Source organism: Anomalospiza imberbis, chromosome 8, assembly GCF_031753505.1.
Source record: "Anomalospiza imberbis isolate Cuckoo-Finch-1a 21T00152 chromosome 8, ASM3175350v1, whole genome shotgun sequence".
In the NCBI taxonomy this organism is placed as follows: domain Eukaryota; kingdom Metazoa; phylum Chordata; class Aves; order Passeriformes; family Viduidae; genus Anomalospiza; species Anomalospiza imberbis.
The window spans coordinates 26,539,546-26,553,664 of record NC_089688.1 but is presented as its reverse complement, the minus strand read 5'-3'; the positions used below and the strand labels follow the sequence as shown (position 1 = coordinate 26,553,664).

Sequence of the window (14,119 nt, the reverse complement as noted above, 5' to 3'; positions counted from 1 at the left end):
ATGGGAAAGTTCATCTTAGTTGTGAAATTGGTCACCAAAGACAGACTGGAAAGCCTGGCTGACAGAGGACAAAGTTTTTTTTTCTTGAAGCTCCTCCCAAATCTAAAACGGGAAATTGAGAGACACAATTCAGACAGGCTACAGGTTTCTGTAGGAACTCTGCTTCCAGCCATCAGGATCAAGATGGGTGTTCCCATTCTGAATGCAGTGCAAGGTACTTGGTATTTCAATGCATGCTCTAGCTCAACACTATGAAATCCCACCAAAAGTCCTGCACACTGGACACTAAAGACCCCACACTGCTCATCCAGACTCCAGACCTCAGGCAGAGGTGCCCAAGAAGGGGACAGAAATCACCACTGGAGCTGTTCCCATCAAGTAGTTTAAAAAGTCAGAACAACCAAGGCCTGTGAAGCCACATGTGCCACGGACACCTGGCAGAGCTGCACAGCTCCCAGTGCCAGGAAGTTCCAGCCAGAATTCTACCAGAGTGCAGCTCAGCAGGGACCACAGATGGACAGGGCCATGGGGACCTGAGAGCAGCATCCCACAGCATCCCCCAAACAGCCCTGAAGTGGAGCCCTGGGTCACGGGTGGGTGGGGACGCTGCTCAGGGCCACCAAGGGCTGTTGGTGCCCCGAGGCCCCCAGCCACTCAGAACTGACCTTAACTTTGGCAGGATTTTATATTAATCACAGCTTGTGGAGAATGTGGAAAAAATGTCAAGCAGAGAATACATAATGGATTTACACTGCCATAGAGAAGACAAATTTCAAATCAGAAATATCCAGCATACGAAGCAACCCTGATCCAGGTTAAGGCCAAGGACATCTGTCTGTTGTTACAAGAAGCTGCTCTAACATTTTAGAATAGTTTACTGGTTTACTGCCCTTGAGTCACTGAATCACTCTTTGCAATATTATCTGTTCATTCCTTATTTGCCAGATTCAGAAGGTACTAGGCAAACATGAAAAATAAAAAGAATTAGAAGAAAAAACACCCTCTCAACTGCAGTCATTTAAGTAGGAACACCACAGTGAAAAGCTCTTAAGTGCAAATCTTTCTTATTGCAGTGTTACTTTCAGTGGCACATGAAACAGCAATGATAACAGGCTCAAAAAAAACTTTGAAAATAAAGTTAAAAGATACATGTAACTTAAAACTAACATCTTTTCCTACACAGAAAGGTTAAATTGTGGGGTTGACATTTGCATTTGTTACGTTGTCAACGTTTCCTGCCTATCAGCCTATGTACAAACAGTATCTAAAGATGTCATCTACATATTTATACCAAAGGAGTTTATGAACAAGACCTGTCAGTATATTTTAACACCTTTCCAAAACGTCAGCTTTCATCAGGTATAAACACAACATGTTTAATTTATTAGTTTGGTTTAATATGAAAAGTTGACAATCATATGTCACCATAACTATTGATAAGGTAAATAAGGACTACAGGAAAACGTCAGAAAGTTATTAAAATATTTCTCAGCTTCCTGAATCAAATTGGATTTATTGGCTTTCCTCTGTCAATAGCTGTATCGCACATTTTTCTTCATATGGCTATTTTTTGAATTGATGTGTCCAACAATGAAGTTTACAGACAGACTATATATCCTAGAGAATCTGAATTTCACTTTGACTTTTTGGGCCAGGGGAAAGGACTTTGTTAATATTAAAGAAAACCCAACATTATGAACACAAACACACAGATTTGTTCACCTTTATTTAAATGTATGCCAAACATTTATTTTTCTAAAATATACTAAGCCTCTTAAAAGGTAAAATATAAAGCAAAATAAACTTTGAATACAACTCTGAAGCTGAGCAAAGCAATGGATTTGTTTCCACTTTCCACAGGAGGTGCTTGATTCAATTCCCTCAAGAAGACTGCTACTGCCAAAGGTCCCCCTTCTTTCTTTGTAATGTCAGAACAACCTGCTCTCACTTGATTCTAGATACTTCCCCCAAAAAGGTAACATGAGGGCAGCATAGCCACACTTCAGGAATTTCATCCCCCCTATGACTATACAGGCAAACACCTCACCAGTGAGTCACTGCAGCAGCTTGCTCTATGGGGAAAAAAAAGCCTTTATCTGAATGCAAGGATAAACTCCATTGCACGATTAGTTCAAACACTCAGGCCAAGGAACAGCCAGAGGCCCAGAAGTTTAAAGGCAGAGGGTGCCAGAGAATGTACAGCTCTCCTTGCTGGAAGAGGCTTTTCTTTCCTCAGCAAGTCCAGCTCTACACCTCAGGATTAGATACAGTGAAGAATTTACTATTACACAACTAAGATCATACTAAATTTGATACTATGGACATCATGAACCATGGCATGGCCCAGTCCAGCCTCTTAACTAGTCTGTAAAATGTACCTGGCAGGGATAACAACAGTGTTTTCTTAGAATTCACCAGATATACTAAGTGTGCCCGCAAAGACCTGATCTGAATTTCCTGTTGCTAATTTTTGTGGGATTTTAATGATTCATGTCACTTCTGCATCAAAATCAAAAATGCAATGAGTACAACATGGACCCAGATATGGAATATCAGAAATATAAGCCACTAATCCTTTGTTACCATCAGAAATTTAGTGCTGAAGACCTTAAAAGTAGGTTGGATAAAGTGAAAAACCAAAGGCTTTGTTTTTCTGTTCAAATGACAAGTAGGTGAAAGAACTGACATATGTTCCACTGTAAGTGACTGAAAAGACAATTTCCAAAAATGAAAAATAGTCCAAATTTATTAATAAACATATTTAGTTATGCTTATTAGCCATAGGATTATCCAGGCCCATCCCTGGGACTGTTCAAGGCCAGACTGGATGGGCTTGGAGCAACCTGCTCTAGTGGAAGATGTCCCTGCCCATGAGGAAAGGGTGTTGGAACTACATGAACTTGAAGGTCCCTTCCAATCTAAACCATTCTGTGATTCTATGATATTTCAGGCTACAGAAGCACCTGTCCTGGTTTCCTTTGTCTGATACAGGGTACAAGAAAGGGAATGGAAATTTCCACAGGGTCCAAATTTTTCACAAAGGACAGAAGGACCTCAAAAGGAAGTCTTGCTCCAAAAGAATACATTTATCTGCACCAGGAGCATGTTGGAGTTCTTCCACTATTTTTTCTGTAGTGTACATGATTTCAGGTTTTATTGCAGAATAGATTTGGCCCAGTTCTTAGATCAAACATCTTTCCTTCAACATGGTTCAAAGCTGCCTGAAACACCAGTATATTGTTCAGACCCTCATGTCTGTTCAGTGCATACCTGAAATGGAGTTTCCAGTTCATTTTCCTGAAAAAGCAATTCTATTCAGACTCACAAGAAGTAAGTGAGAAAAACTGGGGGATTTTGTCCAAGCAAATACCATCACTGTACAAGAAGCCCCAGATGGGAGAAAAGTCCTTAGCTAAGACATTTTTTAAAACATACAATTGGCTTGGAAACTGGTCCTACATTATGAGAGAACTCAGCAGTTCTGACCTTAGCAACAGAGTACTTTTTAGGTACAAATTAAAAGTCAAAACTTTTAACATTTGCCCCAAAAAGAGAAACAAAAAAAAAAAAAAAAAAAAAAAAGGCAAAGGGAAAATGAGGAGAGAAAGGAGCAAATTTTCCTTATGTTCATTCTAAAATACACACATTTTAAACCAAGCTCTCAACAGGGCCCAAGTGCTGAGCCACCAATCTGCATTGCTGAATGCCAGACATGTAGCTCATGAATGGAAAAAAGGGATTTAATAACACGTTTGAAAGCGACTCCAAGTATGGGTCAGGAGAAAGATGCAGCCCAGGTGCCTTCAACTGAAAAAAAGATCTAACAGGAGGACAACATGACAGAAGGTAAGAAAAAGACAAAAGCAGCACTAAGGGCTTAAAAAGGCTGGGAAAGCAATTCAGGTTAGCAACCCCTAACTTAATCCTGACCTTTCTCTAACTTTTTACCTTGATTTAGTTGACTGAACTAACTTTGTGGGAAGCTTACACAACTGAACCAGAGAATCTGATTTCTCCTGAGGACTGGGCAGCAAGAAGAGGGAATCACGTGGTCACTTGAGGGTCTTAATGACATTGAATTATGAAACCATACAAAACAGTCAGTACAAATCAAATCTTTTCTTTTGACTAAAAACATCCTAGCACTGTGGTTTAGACCCTGCCTTAGCATTATTCATTTTACTCACAACCACATTAAACACAGATAAATGCTTCTCGTTATTTAAGGATGCAAGAAATTTTAACAGAAACACGTAACAAAAACCTGTAGTTTCAAAGATGCTACTAATGGAACATCCTATAATACTGACACTAATCTGTATTTCTTAAACAAATAAAAATAATCACAAGAAACACATTAACGACCTTTGCATAGTTCTATTTAGTTAATACTCATTACAGTGCCAAAGAGCTGTACTCATGAGTGAGAAATCCCCTTGCGCTAGGCACTGCACAAATGGGACCCCTGTGACAAAGTATCTGCAGTTACATGTCCCCCAAAATACCAAACCACCATAATGGAAAGTAACTTTTCAGATTTTGAAATAAGAGAATTTGCTTTGATATTAATGCAGTTATTCTTTCTTAAATAAAATATTAAATAAACACTTCTTTTCCTGCTTGGTGACACAACCTAACAAAAGTTACAGCTCAATTTAATAACAGCTCAAAGCTTTACTCAGAAATCAGTGAAAAGGAGGTGTTAAATTCATAATGCAGGAGCATTTTCTAACTAAGGCTCAAGCCAAGACCCACCAGACACAATACAAGCCTTTTCTTTGACTTGCCAGAATTCGCATTTGAATCTTTAGTGAACAGGTACAAAGCCTGCAATTGCAATTCAGTGTTTTCCACACTGACCAGGAGGGTAAGTTGGCAAACACTACCCTTATTCATTCTAGTCTTAACTTCTCAGAAAATAAAAAAACCCCACAAACTAAGGACATGTTGGAAAGTTGTGGGGGGTTCCAAAAGCATGCACAAATGCCACTCAATGGGAAACACGCAGAGCCCACACACACACTCCCCATTTTCTTTCTCTTTATATGCCAGGCACCAAATATTTAGTTAGCAAAACCCTTTTTTCATTACACCCATGTGAAATGGTTAAATGTTACTATAGAGGGAAAAATTATTCTGTTCTACTGCTGATCCCTGAAGCCACCTGCTATATTCCTTTTTTCTATCTGTAATCTTTCTATTTCTACTCTAATTTTCATTGATCACCTCTTTTAGGAGTGAAACCTCTGTAGTATTCATTAAATATTGGAAAAGGCCTATTTTCCTCACACTGACACCCTAAAGGCAGTTTATAAAAAGCAAATGAAAAGTAAGGGAGGTGCTGCATTTGATCCACTTATTATAAATGTATACAAGCATTAAATTGTCAAATGTACAACTTTAGATCCTCTAGCCTTTGCAGGGATTTCCTCCCTAAATGAGCAAGAACAGCAAGTTTAAATAGACTTCGTGGCCAAGAACCACTTTTTGTTGAGGTCTGTACAGCAGCTTGAAGGGAAGCTGACTGTATTTGGGACAGACTGATAAATGATTACAGAGTAAATAAAAAGCTACCAAACAAAAGAACAGATATTCACACCTTTTCCATATGTTTCACATAGTAAAGAACATTACCAGGAGGAGGCAGAACCACTAATATGCTTCCAGCTCCATTTTTTCACTTCCTATTCCTTCCTCACTAAGTCTTAAGCCAGAAACAAGATGACATCTCCACTGCCATAAAAGTCCATCTTTTTTTACCTCCAATAGCCAGTTTTACAAAATCATGAACTTCCTTCTGAGTTTATTACTAATATGTTAAAAAAACAGCTTAGAGCACAAAATGGGAAGGTTTTTCCTGAGACAAAAGAAGTGCGGTTTAGTTTTTAAATACCATTAAAAAACATTTGCAGCTAGAAAATATTAAAGAAATGCAATATTTTTTTAGTACAAACTGAAGTCTGCTTACAGAAGGGAACAGCACTCTCTCCAACACTGATGACATCTGCCTAAATATCTGCTTTGAATTTGGGGTAGAGGTGGAAACACATTTTACCACTTCGTAAGAAAAATCGGCACGAAAAAACGTGGACTTACTTGACTAAATGATTTTTCTTAAGAATCCCAGACACTTTTGAATTAATCTAACACATTAGCTTTTCACAAAGACTGTTCAATCAATTATAGTAGACTTCTTGAGAAAAGAGCCAGAAATGCAATTTAATCCTACTGTATTCCTATTGAACTAAATTTCAGTATTCCACTTTTGGAAACCCAAGATCATAAAAACAAAACTATGCAAAACATGATACCTGGCAACTCTGATTTCTTGTAAATCACACAGAAGTTAACACGTAACATCACTAAAGCAGTGCTGTGGAAAGCATCAGAAAGAAAGAGCAAATACACCCATCATTGTTTCTTCATCTCTCTTATTAATAAATCTAGAATGTATTTACAAGAATTTGAACTGGCACAGAAAAAATTGACTATCCCAGTAACATTACCATAAATCTACAGTTTCCTGCTATTCTGTGGCAAAGGTTTTCAGAATAAACAAGGTAACTAAAATATTATTAGTACTAGCAGAATATAATGAATGCTAGTATTTGTAATGTTTGACAATCAGACATGCAATGTATTCAGTTATGGTAAGAGGTTTTTTTTAAACACTCCAATATTTGCTTACAATGCCACGAGAGTTTCAATAAGCATTTAATATGTAATGACCATATAAAATTTTCCCCTTGAATTCTGATTGAGAAAATATCAAGATAAAGAAGAAACCTCTTTAGGTTGGGTAGAAACAGTTATTTTTAACAGCAGTGCTTATATTTCAAGTTTCTCTTCATGGAAGCAACAAAACCAAGCTGGCAAAAGAAGCTATTAACCATTCGTTTGCCAACTAATTTTTGACATGGGACAGTAAATCAGTCACAAATAAAAAGTTCACCATTTACCAGATAGCAACTTCACTATAAAGGGAAGCTATTTTTGACCATGGCAATTAGTCTTCTCATGTTTCAAACACTACATTCTATTTTCACATTAATTTTTAAATCTATGTGGCTTTAACTTAAAATAAACTGTACATCAAAAGAATGGAAAATAAACAGCCAGGAACACAATTTGACGAATTGGATTTATTTAGTTTATTTAGCTAAACAGGGTCCATTGGATCTCTTTAATAGGCTGACAGTTGCACTGGGCTGGTTAATAAAACATTCAACACAGTATCTTCAGCCAATATAGAAATGCAAATCCCACCAGAAATATTTTATTCATGAAACAGTAATTTCAGTTACTACCAAAGCAAAAAAAAAAAAAAAAAAAAGGAAAAAAAAGAAAAAAAGAAACGGGGGGAAAAGGGGGGGAGCGAGGCTGGCTTTCCAAACAAACAGCGCCACCCAGCGGCACTGCATGGGCAGCGCACCGGACAGCGGGAACGGCTGGAATGAATCCTGCCCGCGACCAAAGGAACCTTCTGTTGTTTACGATTTACCAGTGGCACATGTCTCTTCCTGTTCAGTACTGAAATGCAAACTAGCCTCGCTCTAGCTGGCAATAAAAAAAAAAAAAACCAAAATAACAACAAAAAAACATCATGAGACGTTAAGGAAGTCAAGAGCGCAGTTCCAGCCTGAGAAGCAAACATGTTCAAATGGTGGGGGTTTTGCTCAGTTTGTCTGATTTCTTTTTTGGTTATTTTTTGGTAATCTTTATGTTTCTTGCTCGTGATAGTAACAAAATCAAACTTCTACTTAAAGGAGTGCAGGTGAGCAATACAATGAAGTGAGCATGAGGTACACGCTGTTTTCCTCATTCGTGACCTCTCACACCCATGTTCAACTACAGGACCTTTATTACTGCTGCCATCCAAAGCAGGACAGCAACAGCTGCTTCTTTTTGCACAACAGGTATGGGAGTATCTCTTGGGTAGAATAAGAAATCACTGAGGGAGTGGGAAACAATAAAGCCTTCCTCCTTCTGCCCCCCAGCAGTCAGCTTTTCTATATGAAGTCTCTTCACTCATCAGCTGGTTAGGAGAATTTTGGGTGAACACGACTTCTTCCACTCTTTTAGAAAGAACAGTAAACATACTTAATTCTGTTTTCAGAAGCAGAAGTTTTAACGTAAGAACAAACTCCCTGGTAAACAGAGGAACTGCAGTTCTCTACTTGGGAAAGGGCTGAAATCTGAACATGTCTACGAACTATCAGCTGGTTGCCACAGATCACCTCTCGGCTTAACTTAGTACAGAAACATTTTGTGTGAAGGGAGAAAGGAAAAAAGCATGAATGCTTACATACAGTGCTCTGTATGAGTCATACACCTTCCATTCACAGCCCCCAGCCACACACAAGAGTTATCAGACTCACCAAATCACTTCCTGAAAACACCTTTATCTGTAATCAGTCAGCCAAATCTAAGCTACACAAACGGGTTTTTCTTAAAATCATGTGCATCACCTCCACCACAACTTGCTGAAGGACCAGAGACACCACAAAAGTCACCAGTCTTAGCCCTGTGTGTTAACAGATGGGACAGACACAGAATTTCCTGTGAGGGTCAAGGGGGAGTCGGTTGAGAGAAGAATCTAGTTAAGGCATTAGCTTTTCTGACATTAAAAGTTTGCTGCTTGGTTGCGCTCACCCAGCATATTATCTCTTCACACGTTGAGTTATGAGATGAATAGCACACTTATTGGTCAAACACAGATGATTCTTTGTAAGCAATACCTACAGAATTACAAAGCCCAGGAGCTAAGGTGTGTTTCACTGATCTGGCCTCTCAGGAATCCCAGCTAAGATGATCATAACCCTTTAGACTGATTACAAGCCCACCTTTCACACTTTCCTCCACAGAAAAGCATCTCCTCACTAGTAAATCTGTTATTAAATAAATTTACTTCCATCTGCATACTTCCACACAAAACAACAAAAAGAAATTTAAGACATAAATAACTTGGGGCAAATTTTCGACGGGGGTTTGTTATACCACTTCCTAGTATTTCATTACTTTAGGCCTTGAATATTACCAAACAAAAAAGAACATTTTTACCTGTATCACTTCCTCCCCATTTAAGAAAACAGGATTATAAATCAAGTAATTTCAAAAGGTCAAATGCCTCCATCTTTTCCCACCACAAACCCACCAGGGTGGGGACACAAGTGAAAACAAGCTGAAGACAATGTGGAGTTAGCCTCTATAGAAAAGAAGCCAGCCTAATGCTCAAGCACAGTCAGGCAGACAAATATCATATCAGAAGTCATTAGAAAAGTACCAGAGGAAAACAAACAGTACCTCTGTAAGGAGCAGTTCGAGTAGAATGTAGAGGATTACTTTTCTCAAGAAAGTGACAGTATCTATAAAAATGCCAGTGAATGCCATACTTTTGTTCACAGTATGCTTTTTCAAAATTAGATTGTCAAAGTACATGGCCAGATAATTCAAATTCTTTCTTCTAAAACTTAGCTCAATCTTGTGTGTATTAAAGCAAACCCTCACAACTCTATTCAAAACAGCTGTACTATTCACAGAGTGACAACTAATCTGATTTCAGAACTTTATATGTGTCAACAGATCAGGTTTCACTAAAGGCACCTGTACCTGCCCAGGCAAGGTTCTTGTGCACACATGATGTTTTGGCATGACAGACTCCCTGCTTTCAAGAGCACTGTTAGGATACAACAATTAAGATATACACACAGCAGTCCCATACATGGCTCACAGTTTTTAAAGTACAGAACATTACTGCACTATTTGCTTTATAAATCAAGATAAAAAAGCAGCAACAGTTGAGTCTCTAGTTTCAGCTCAAACTGAAGACCTAGGGAAGACTGGCCATAAAGATAGAGCCAGCAACTTGTCATTTGACAAATTGTTTCATATGCTTACAGCCATATTTGTCTGGGTAGGTAACTGAACCTGACAAGACACAGCTGTATGAGTTGTTCAGCTGGGCTTCTGGACTCAGGTGGTATTTGAGAGTCATACAAGAGAGCTAACTTTATCCAATAAAATTCCACTGGTTACCTCCTTAAATGCTTTTAAAGCTTAACAGCAGCTGAAGTTTTAACAGTGATATTAAAAAGAACCTGCAGGAGGTATAAATTGTAAATACATTCCTCACTAATGACTGAACCTATTGTTAAATACCAAGAATGTTTAAATGTTTACTCAAGTTTTATACAATGTATCCATGTATCTGCAAATTTGCCCCGCTCCCTTTTTTTTCTTTTAAAGGTTATTCTGAAAGTCAGAATTACCAAAAATCAGTATCAATTCTGAGGATTTAAAAGGAATGAGCACTTTCTCCTGAACTGATAACAAATGCCACCCGCAAGATTTACCTCTGTGCTGCCAACAGAATAGTAACAGCTCCTATGTAAGCTCCTTATTTGATGGCTACTTCTCCTTTTTCAATATGTTCATCTCATTTTTAACACCAGTTGTGATTGTGCAATATTCATTTTTGTAACACAAACATTACTGTATAATGTGGTCTTCCAAGATTTTTATATTTCCTCATCTATTTGAATGCCTCATGTACTAGCAGTAAGCTTTTCAGGAAAATAAATGCCTGCCTTTGGTTTTTTCTATTTTATGGTGCCCTGACATTGAGCCAGTATATGGAACCCTAGGGATGGATACAAATGCTAGGAAATAACCATATATTTGCTAGGTTTATAGAGTCACATTTTCACATGGACTGGGATAGATTTAGCTCAAAGTAATGCTTATAAAATCTGGAAGCCTTTTACCACTATATATCCCCACTATTTAAAGATAACTGGCTACTTTTAGGCAGCAATTAACATAAAATGTTTTATTTCTAAGAATAAACAGCACTTACAGTCCATATACTTAAAATATTACTTTGTTGTTATCAGAACTTACTCCAAGCAGGCACCATAGACATTCTACATCTGAAACAGCCAGAAAAAAATATTTACAAGCCTAAACCTATCACTGCATGTACCCCAGCACATGCTGCAGTCAAGAGGGCCACATCACACAGAGTATCACCACGCAATATCAGAAGACTTAAACCCATACAGAATAACACCTTACCACGTCAGAAGGCTTCAGGTGCCCATACAGAGTAACACCACGTCACCTTCAGAAAGAAGGCTGCAAGCATCCACCCTTCCTGTTCTTCAGCCCAACCTTTTCTTTTATACCCCTCATGTTCATGCAGTGCCCCTGTGTGCCCTCTGTCCCTCTGGTGGTTGCTCAGTGCCCCTGGGCACTCCATGGCTCATTGCTGTCAGCGCTGCTCACCTGCTTCTCACAGCTGTGCCCACTGGGGATGGGGCTCAGCCACACTGCCAGTCACCACAAACTGTGTGTCCATAAACCTCACAACGGAGCACCGGGGGATGCAGGAAAAAGACTTCTGATAGGAAGATTGTTTTAAGCTTCAGGAACTTTGTGGCAGGTGGTCCCAAGCCGTGGAGCAGCCTGGAAAGCACAGGGCTGCGATGTGCAACTCCACCTGGGGCCACAAGATAGAGCCACCAGCACGGTCAGCCCGGCTGAGCCCTGCAGTCCTTCCCTGACCTAACGGGGACCAACCCCCTACAGAAATGAAGGGTCTGGGATGTGCTATTGAAAGTGAGCTAATGAACCCAAGATTTACCTCTGCAAGCGAAAAAAGGCAGCATAAGGCTTATGGACAGTTTCATTCTGTTTCAGTATGTTTATCACAAGCCCGAAAGTTGGCTTTTTGAGATGTGTGCAGCTTTTCTGCAGAGAAGCATCACTTCATGCTTGCCCTGTTCTGGTATTTCTCCCCAGGGAAGACTTCAGAGCACTGAGGCGAGCATCAGAAACCACTCCTGCCTAAAGTTGAGGCGCAGTGCTCGCTCTGCACATTTTCCCCATCAGTATTCACAGTGCTATGCTTCCAGAGTACTTTTAAATAGCACAAAATTGTGCTATTCTTTTTTCATTATCACTGTTCCCCCTCAAGAGAAAAGGCTAAGACAGGGCAAGGTGGTTTTTTTCTGCTTGGATATTATTTACTGCAATTAGTGTGTTACCAACTATGCACGTGCAATCCTGTGCATGGGGTAGATGCCTTTGCCTTCACACACCCCTGGACTGCAGAGCACTGACACCTAACTGCAGGTTTCAAACCAACAAGGATTAGCAATGAGAGGAAATAAACCTCCTATTGCAATTTTTTCCTATTTATTTTTATATATATACATACATAACAAAGAGATGAAAAGCCATGTTTGGAGTAACTCCTCTAAGTACAGCTCAACAGAGCTTAAATCTAGAGCTTAAATCTGTATTTTTCAGAATATACTTCAAAATAGTAAAGTCTATGGGAAAAAAACCCTACATATTCACAAAGATGCCACAGCACCTAATAAATAATATTAGTGATGGCATTTTGTCATTATTACACACAATGCTCAAGTCAAAATAAACTAACCAGTTACGTTTTAAATGTCAAAAATAAACTTTAATGTTGTTCATCCTGCCAGTAAAGAATGGACAAGTGAACAGTCCACAAACCTCATGTTTCCTTCTCCTAGCTTCAAACACGCTGCTATGCTGCTGTTTTCCATAACTGTTTGGGTAAGGGCAAATTTTCAGATGCTATAAGGCATTCAAAAAATCACAAGATCAATTCTCATGCTATCAATGAATATAAACCAAAACTAGTAGTGCTGGTTCTGCATTCACTTTACATTTGAAATACAGAACTTAATGAAAAAGACTGTGCACTGAGGTATGTAGTTTTTACCATTAATTTTGTTCTATAGTTTCCAACAAGTTGCTATTTCCCTGGATAATAATCCCAAAAGAGTCTTAAATCTTTATGTACAAAATTAGAAAAATATTAGTACTTAGAACCTGGAACTGTGTAAGGCATTTAGTTGTAATACCACTATTTGCTATATAAGAGATTTTTTTCAAGAGTTATTTTTTCCAGTACTTTGTTCCATCCTTCACATCATTTTCTTTCCTTGATTTTCTGCTGAAGATCCTTGGGTTTCATCTGTTGTTTCTATCCATTATTACGACCTCTTCCTTCCTCTTTCTCATGTTGTTTTTGCTTCTTCACTTTGAGCACAAACTTATGTTCTTGTGATCATGTAACTCCCAGTGCTATGATGCATTTCCTCACACTCATTTCTCCTCTTCCATATAGTGTTCAGTTCTGAACTCTCTCATTCTCACTTGCCTGGGAATATGGAAGTAGGAATTCCACCATCTAACTACATATAGAAATAGGCCAGGAACAAATATATGCTGACAGCAAATTCTCACACATCTCAGAAGATAAACAGCATTCACAATTGCTCCAGAAATTGCTCTCTCTGGGAAGTCATTGTTTAGCCACACACAATTCCTACAGGGGAACAGATGAGATTGCCTCAAAATTTTGATGCAAGTCTTTTTATTCTAACATTCTTCAAACTTTACAAACTGCAACCATCTTCTCATACATTTTTGTGCAACAGCTCAACTTGGCAGAAGCACAAAGGAGTGACAGTCAGCTGGATTTCTTGGCTGCAGGTGTAAACACTGACTTCTCTCCCCTGAAGGATTAAACTGCTGCCAGCAACCTGAGGAAATTCACAGTTCTCCAGTGAATGGAAAATACTGCCACTAGTTATTTCTTTCTCCCTGCCCTGGAGGAACTGAGCTGCTGCCAATTAACATAGCATTTTCCTACACTTTGCAATCCCTTTGAACTTTTTCATGATTTTACAGGAAACAGTTTTGTCTCTATGTAAATCTACTCAGTGCAAATCCCAGTCACAAAAAAGGACTGATAACTGCAGCAAAAGCCCCTAGACAAGGGAATCTTGTTAGTCTGCAACCATTACTCAAAAAATGTAGTATTTATAACCAATTTGTACAAAAGCCAAGAAGAAACTAAGTGCAATGGAAAAGAAAACACTGTGACTAACAAATGAAGTGCACAAGAGATAAACTACATTCAAAAATTCCATGGATTGGAGATTATACTGCTTTCATGTTACTGCCCACATTACTACAAGCTGTCATTCCTTGAGAAACAGGATTAAAAGCTGACTGTTTTGCATACAACATGAACATTCACAGTATCTAATGACAGAGAAACAACAGAGTTCCA

The 14,119-nt window shown here is 38.8% G+C and overlaps 1 protein-coding gene across 4 annotated transcripts in view; it reads right to left on the bottom strand.

The window, feature by feature from the left end:
• Positions 1-14,119, bottom strand: part of VTI1A (vesicle transport through interaction with t-SNAREs 1A) — a 259,766-nt gene that overhangs the window by 234,208 nt on the left and 11,439 nt on the right. The window lies entirely within an intron of this gene.